Here is an 8,672-nt window from a genome sequence, read left to right on the forward strand (position 1 = left end):
TGTTCCACCCGTCTAACTTAGATTATGAGGAACCCGAAGGAGTTGACCGTCCTCGAGGTCGACAGCGGCGGAACAGGAGTGCGTTTGAGTATATCCGTGGTCATGGTCGTGGTCGTTCTCGTGGTCGGACATCGTCATCTAGTCGTAGTCAATCTTCATCGTCTGTGAATATGCCCCTGAGAACTGGTACGTTTTGGTTGTTTTTATTGCACATAGTTTTAAAGTGTTACTCCTGTCTTCTTAACTGTCTATAATTAATTATTTGGTGAATAGGAAGAAATGATGTTGATCAGTTTCCGTACAAGGAAAGGATACCTGCGATCATCATGTCGTACGTGGAAGGGTGGAATGATGTAATCGGAGATGGTAACTGCGGATTCCGGGTCGTGGCTGATGTTTTTCAAATGGGCGAAGACAACTACGGTTTGGTGCGTGAGTTGATGTACAGCGAAATTGCCTCTAACCGAAATGTTTATCGTCATGTGTACCAGGATGACTTGGATGGCGCTCTCCGACGTATCCGGTGGGGAGGTGGACCTTGCGGCGAAAATCATTATTTTGACGCGCCCCTAGATCTGTTTGCCGTTGCAAACATTTACAAATGCGCAGTCATGCATTTCGGCCTGGGAGTGCATAGTCAAGCTTATTATCCTTGTACCACGGTTCTCCCTTGGCGGTCGCGTGAGACTGTCACCACACCGGTCAGAGAGCTAGCTATTGCGTTTCTTGGGTCGTCATACAAACATTTCATCCGACTAGACATGTCAACCGATTTTCCGGTGCCACCGATTATACCTCGGTGGTACAACATTCGCACAGCGAGCGTAGAGGGTTGGGATGCGCTATATAATGACCGGATCCACGAATGGAACACCCTAGCTGCATTTTAGTTTTTCTTGTTTACATTCTTTATTTGTAATCTTATTTGTACGTTGCTCTTTTAATGAGAACATTAATATTTTATATTGTATTGCTTACTGCATTCTATATGTTGCATGGGTAAGTTGCGCGGATCCACGAACGGTTATATCAAAATTTAAAAACAGCACTGATAATATGTTTAAGTTGGAAGCTAAAAGAACAATCTAAAATGTTACAATTTTACAACATAATGTCCAACATAATGCTCTATAAATAAAATACAATAACCATCAGTAATCCCTCCTCGACGACGACTCCCACTGCGCAAGGGTCTGTTCCAGACTATCAACAAAAGCTCTCCCTGTTGCACTCATGCTGTCCTTCTCAAGAGAGAGTTTCTGAACGTCTTGCATTATCTTTCCCATCCACTGCATACAACAAAAAACAGAAGATGAAATACAATAACAACAAATAAAACTTAATTAAAAGACAACGATAAATATAATAAAAGACATACCGCTTCCGTGGCAGTAGGCGGTGGCACATAATCATCATCGCTGTGGTCGAGATCAGCGATCAACCTCGGGTGCGAATACCGGTTGAACCATTCCATGTAGTAATGGTCACACATGGGAGTAACCCCAGAGGGCGGCCGCTGCAACTCCGCTGTCCATAATCGAGCCACCATCGGAAACTGGTCCCACGTCCCGGTCATGATATCCGGCCATTCCACGACGTACTCCCTCGACGATGCAGGTCGGACCGCCTTCATCGGGCACGCCGGGGGAGGAGGGACAACTTGGACAAATCCAAGTTGGCGAAGACAACGCTGGGGCATGTACGCTTCGACGATGTCACGATACTGAATGAGTCCCGTGTACAGGGTCCTGGGTACCCTAACACTAGGGTTCGGGCCGAAAGGCATCCAGTTCACCTGTACAATTACAACATATAAAATATAATAACATGAATATAATATGTGCAAATAATAAAATGTAGACTCTATAAATAAACGTTACCTCTAAGGGGGACAGCCTGTCCAGCAATAACCGTATCGATCGGAGGCGGTCAACGGACTTCTTCTCCGAGCGGGGACTCCACGCACAAGCACGCGGCATCCCCTCATCAATAGGAACTGGGTCACGATGTGGTCGCAATGCAGGAAAATACTCGTATATCCGAGTCTGCAATAGAGTCAGACACCCAATGATACCTGCCGCGTCAGCCCGACTCGCAAATCCTAGTTGGCGATACAAATACGCCAACGTAGCCGATCCCCAGGAAAACTGGCCTACACTGTCGGGGTCACACGCCTCTACGATGTCGCGTGGCCTGAGCTTGTTTCCGCCGCTCTTATCCGGAAACAAGGTACATCCGAGGAGTAGAAAAACATAAGCACTCAGTTGTGCGTCGGGCGTCCTACGTGCACTCGGGTACAAACACCGCTGCAACACAGATGCGATCTTCACACCTCCGTGTTCCCAAACACCTAGCGCCTCGGTGTACAGTGCAGCCCTGTCCACCGCCAACAACTCCGCCAGCGAATCTGCCTGATCCGCATCAGCCACAGCACAAAGTCGTTTACCCTCAACACGAATCCCCATAATGGCCTCGACGTCATGTAACATGATTGTCATCTCACCGAATGGAAGGTGAAAAGAGTTTGTATCCGGCTGCCATCGCTCAATGAAAGCCGTGATCAGCGTACTGTCAATCTTATCGTGCATGGTGGCAGGAACGTGCTTCACCCCAGTGCCCTCCAGTCGCTCGAACATCTCGCTCTCCGCCGGCCAGGCCTCAGCCCATGTACGCAAAAAACTACAAGTCTTTTCCCGGGTATGACATTTCAACAACCCCGTAACTGAAGGCCTCTCCTGGTCCTCCCAAATACGGGCAGCTATGTGTCCTAGAAAGCTAGGAATCACACTCCCGTCAACAGGCCCACCGGGCACCTCACTCCTAACAACCCAAGAATCATTACCCGCCCTCGACCGTTTCCTGCTTGCCCCAGAGACAGTGGACGCAGATGATGTGCCAGATCTACTAACAAACCTACCACCCCTACCCTTACGCACCTCCACCATATGCGTCTCGTACATGTCATCAACCCTCTGACTGAATGGACCGTAATCATCATACGGTCCACTGCCATCGTCCACATCCTCATCCTCATCTGCGCCCTCCTCCTGCTCCTCCTCCTGGTCACCCTCCTCAGCATCATCATCGTCATCGTCATCGTCATCCTCATCCCGACGGTGGATCCGTTCTCTACGAACTGAGGCCGAAATACCACGGGATCTGACATGTCTATGCCCCGACCTCTCCACTGAATAACTTCTACTAAGAAGCTCTATATTCTTCCCCCCACCATGACGACCCTACACAAAATTTTAAAATATATAAACATACAAAAATTTATACGATAAATAATCATCATCGCAAATCAAATACACTAAAAACAAACAAATAATAGTAAACAAAATATAAACGTAGAAAAAATACAACGAAATTGAAAAAATTTATAAAAATAAACAACAAAATATAAAAACAATTCAAAATTATATTACAAAAAAAAAAAAAAAAAAAAAATTAAAAACAATTTTTTAAAAAAATAAAAAAAAAAATAAAAAAAAAATGGGGGGGGGCGCCCTGGCTGGACGCCCAGCCGGCGGTGGTGGCGCCAGATCCAGACGCCGCCACCAGTTGGCTGGCGTTTGGGCTGGACGCCACTGCTACGGCTGCGGCGCTTAGACTAAACGCCACAACCGTGGCGGTGGCGTCCAGCCCAGGCGCCAGCCAACTGGTGGCGGCGTCTGCATCTGGCGCCACCACCGCCGGCTGGGCGTCCAGCCAGGGCGCCCCACCGCGTTCACGGCGGTTTTCCCCTTTTTTTTTTTTTTTTTTTTAAACAAAATATACCTTTCCACCTTGGGACATCCTTCCCTCCGCCGCCGCCGCCACTTCCTTGCCTTGCCGCCTCGACATTGCCGTTATTTTGAATTTTTTTTTTTTAGAGAGGTTGAAAGAAGATGAGCAATGAGAGTGTGAGTGATGAGAGTGTGAGTGTTTTTTTTTTAAGGTCAAGGGCAATTTTGGGAAACCAAGTGAATTTTGTGGGCTTTATGTAGTAATTTGTGGGCGATGTTTAACAAATCCCTAAAACATATGGAAACAAACAAATTATTAATTTCTGTTATATTGATATTTGATATTGTGAAAGAACTCGACTATTCAATCTTTCAACTTATGAAATTCAAATGCCTCTTGAGTCTTGATTGAGGTTGCGATTCTCTACTTTGGCCTTCAAGTTGCATTGCCATTTGTCTGGCTGATTTGCAAATTGAATGAAAAGCTTTAGTTATTAACTAAACATCTTGCTTTCTATCAAATTAAAGTTCGTGGACTTCTAATAAAATCCTATCACATCATCAACATGCAATGGGTCCTATGGCATCAACCATGTTTACGTAAACCTAACATAGCGGCCGACTTCCTTATGTCTTATCGATCATCATCTTTTTATATTTTAGGCTCCCTCGTTTTTAATTATGTACGTCACTTGTATATACACAAAGTTTTATCCAAGTGAATTAATGTGAATATTTTAGTGTGTAAATGAATAGAGTTGGAAATATAAAATGTTAATAAAAGATAAGTTTGATTATTTTATTCACATTTGTTACTCAGATTTGGGTATTCATGTCCAAAATGAATATATATAGGTCTAAGTGTCTTACTTGACTATTTTATGAAAAAAGTCCATGATATTCAAGTGTCCTATGTCCTAGTATTGTGACTTTGTGAGTCCAACACACATAGCTAAAGTCAAAAGTCCAAATTACATAGCATGTAAAAGAATTGTGGACATGGATTAGGAAAAAGTGATACACTATTAAATAATGACTAAATATGATAAATGACACACTTGTCTAAAAATATCTGATCTTAAAAGTGTCATAAGAAGTATATTATATAAAATTATTTATCCTTTTAAACCGTCTTTTTCCCGAAGATATTAGTAAAACATTTTATTAAAAGTAGTATGGACTATGAAGTATATAAGCAATTTAGCTTACTACCTAAGTATATTGTAGGCCTGTTTACGAATCGGAAATCGGAAATGAAAACTCGGATCAGATATCCAAAAATTTGGATCGATTGTTGATTGGATTTTCGGATTCTCGGATAGTTTTGTACAGGCGTATACTAGATGGAAGCCCGTGCGATGCATGATTTTTTATACATAAATCTCATGAAAAGATTATTTTCTTAATTTAACCCTATAATTTTTTTTATTATTTTGCTTGTTAGAAAACGGATAATTTGTTTTATTTTTATGCAACTTATAATGCGACCTTAATTTACTAATATTAGTATATGAAAATTATAAGTATGATAGATATTAGAATAAAATCATAATCTGTTCGTATTTTTTTAACCTATGATTCGTTTGTATAACAAAAACACGTTGTTCCACTATACATATATAGTTATAGAATCACTATTATTCTTTCACAAACAATAACTTAGACCACCATTATTCTTTTACTTCGTATCAACTTTATACAATGAAAAATTAATAAAGTAAACCCAAAAGTACAAGGTTAAAATAAAACGGTGGGAGTAATAGTAAAAGATCGATATGACTTTATAAATTTAAATAGTTAAATGAAATATATATATATACTACCAAGAGTGTTGCATTACTAAAATTAATCTAATTGAATAAAATTAAATCTTTATAATGAAATTTCATTATCATATGTCCTTAATAATAGAGTTATATATATACACTACTACAATGATTTTTACAATAATAATATAGATATTCTACCAGAAACTATAATACACAAAAAATCAAAATTATATTATCAGAGACATCTCTCACAATCTTTAATTTTTTTTCCCTACTATTATAACATTATAATTGACTTAGGGCCTGTTCTGATTTACTAAATTGAGCTGAACTGAACTGAAGTGATTGAAGCTAAACTGAACTGAATATTTTATGAGAGAAGGAAATTAGGAACTGAACTGAACTGAAAATAAGTTGAAGAGAACAGGCCCTTACTTTTCCAATCCACACATTTCTCTTTTGGATTTATAAGTGCTTGAAGAAATTTCTTTCAATTGGGGCATGGACATATTCCCTTCAAATACAGAATAATTAATATTAAGTTACAATTAAGTTGTTTAACAAAATTTAATATGATAAGTAACATAATTAGATTAGGTAAAATAAAACAAAACATACATCTTATAAAATAATGAATAACAATCAATTTATTTTGTTTACCATCAGAAAGTCTTGATATATTTACATTATTTCCAATATTTTTTGTTAATCAACGAATTAGACCTGAAAAAAATTCACACCATGAAAAAGTGTAGATAAATAATATTCACATGTTTGTGTTTTTTGTATAGTATATATATATATATATATATTGTCTATTTACAATTGAAAAAAAAAATCAAAAATCAAAATTATATTTTTGAGCTGATGTATACAAATCTTTAATGTCATCCTATCTTATATATATGTGGAGTAGCAAATAAATCTCTTATAAAAAAATTTATCTAATCATGAAATGGGTTGCTAGATAAGATAAAAATTGTACAATATTGGTTTTTTTTTTTTAAGAATATTGATAAAAACTTAATGTTATTGCTATTTTTTTTTTTTGAAGAATATCGATTTTTTTTTAAAAAAATTGAAGAATATTAGTTAATTATTAATAGTTTATATTTCTTTAAAAATGTTTTTTTTTAAAAAAAAAAATTGATTGAACGTTTTCTTAAAAACAAAATGAACATATATTTTCCTTTTTCAAATATTTAATTTTAAAGTTTTTGTATATAATAATTGTATAATTTATAGTGTTTTTAAAAAATTAAATCCTAATATCAAAAGATCATCTTTTAAAAAAGATAATTTTTAGTTTTAAAATAATTTAAATCTTAATAAATCATTATTCGTCATTTTCACCTACGTGGCAAAAATTTTAAATGTCATTCGTCATTTTTGCTTATGTGGCGAGTGAATTTTTTTAATTTAAAAATTAAATACAAATCTAACTTTTAATTGGTCGAAATAATACCTTTGCTTATGGCGCGCCAAATGCTCTCGAAAAATACCTACTTTATTTATATATATATTAGATTAGATTGTGGGAGTAGGTTGAGCATGACATAATTAGTATCCTACTAAGCCGTAAACAGGGGTAAAAAGCAAAAGGGGACACCATTTGGCCCATTTGTTTGCCCTTATTCTAAATTTTTCATCAACATTATTATTGTTATTATTATTATTAAAGTATAACTATTGCAACCAAAAAAGTCAAAAAAAAAAAAATAATCCCTAGCCTTTCTCTTCTCTCTCATAAACTCTAGCCTCCATCGTTAATTATGAAGGGCTTCCATCATCGAATTTTACGGGTGGAAGCCTTAATCATTTTTTTTTATTTTTTTTAGGGGGATTATAATAATGTCTCCCTCGAAAGAAAGAGTTTATCTCCTTTGAAAGGCAAGGTTTTTCGATCTCGTTCGAAAGATAGGGTTTTATTTACGTTTGATTTAGTCTCCGATTTTACGGGGCTGCGATTGATTATTATTGCTCAGATTCGGGTTACGAAATTATCACAAGAATTTTTTTCCCTCACAAAATTAAGAAGAAACGATGATAGATTCACTAAAAAAATCGAAGATGTCGTATGACTTTAATTAACGAAATATAGTGTCCTTTAGGTTATCGATCTTTAAAAAAAAGTATAATTGTTGCAAGAACACCACAAGAATATCTACTTTAAGAATATAGAGTCCTTTAGGTTTTCATGTTGGATTTGTTACAATATCTACTTTAAGAATATCAAAATTTTAGACCTCCAATACATATTTAGTAATAACTAGTATACCTTCTCAATTGTAATAATGATTTAAAAGCTATTTGCTTCATTCCAAAATATTTAATGTTCCAAATACCAAACAATTACTATTTATCACATCATTGCTAAAAATTTTAATTACCAGATAAAATTTTACGAAAATAAAACCCATAGTTCTAAGTAGTTTATAAAAAATATGTATTTTAATTTTAATTTAATGTTAAGAAAACATAATTGAATTATGTTTTATAACACTTAATTTGACCTATAACATAATTTTATTTATAAACATCCACTTTGTGTTCTGTAGGTAATTGCAAAAATTCTTATTGAAATTGTGAGGAAAATATGTCATTACCTATGAAATTTGAAAAATGTAAATATATGTCTTTTTAGTATATGAAAATTAATTGTACAAAATCAATTTTGTTTCCATAGACTAATAATCTATGAATTTATCTAGCGAAAATTCTATAGTAAACGACATGTACTACTACGTACCACTAAACCATATGTACCGCAATGTACCACTATTAAAGTTGATTAAATACATTATTTATTTTTTGCATTTGTTAAGCATGATTTGACTTTTGCTAAGATGGTGAATTTGCATTATAACTTTGATTAGTGGTCTAAGGATAAAATCTTTGTGCTCAACATATATTTTTTTACCCTTCTCATATTTTAATTTTTTTTCCCTTATACTACCTTCAAAAAAAAAAATTGAATTTGTTATCACTTTTACGTAAATTTATTATCACCCTAAACTCTGAAAGTATATTCCACCAAAAAAAAAAAAAAAAAAAAAATCTAAAAGACTATTCAATGGCTACGGTAAAATTGTAGCCATTGTAACATCTAAACCATTAAATTCAATTGAACTAATCTCACCCGTTTATTCGTTTGACCAATAAAGAAAATAAAGAA

Source organism: Chenopodium quinoa, unplaced genomic scaffold (assembly GCF_001683475.1).
Source record: "Chenopodium quinoa cultivar QQ74 unplaced genomic scaffold, ASM168347v1, whole genome shotgun sequence".
In the NCBI taxonomy this organism is placed as follows: domain Eukaryota; kingdom Viridiplantae; phylum Streptophyta; class Magnoliopsida; order Caryophyllales; family Amaranthaceae; genus Chenopodium; species Chenopodium quinoa.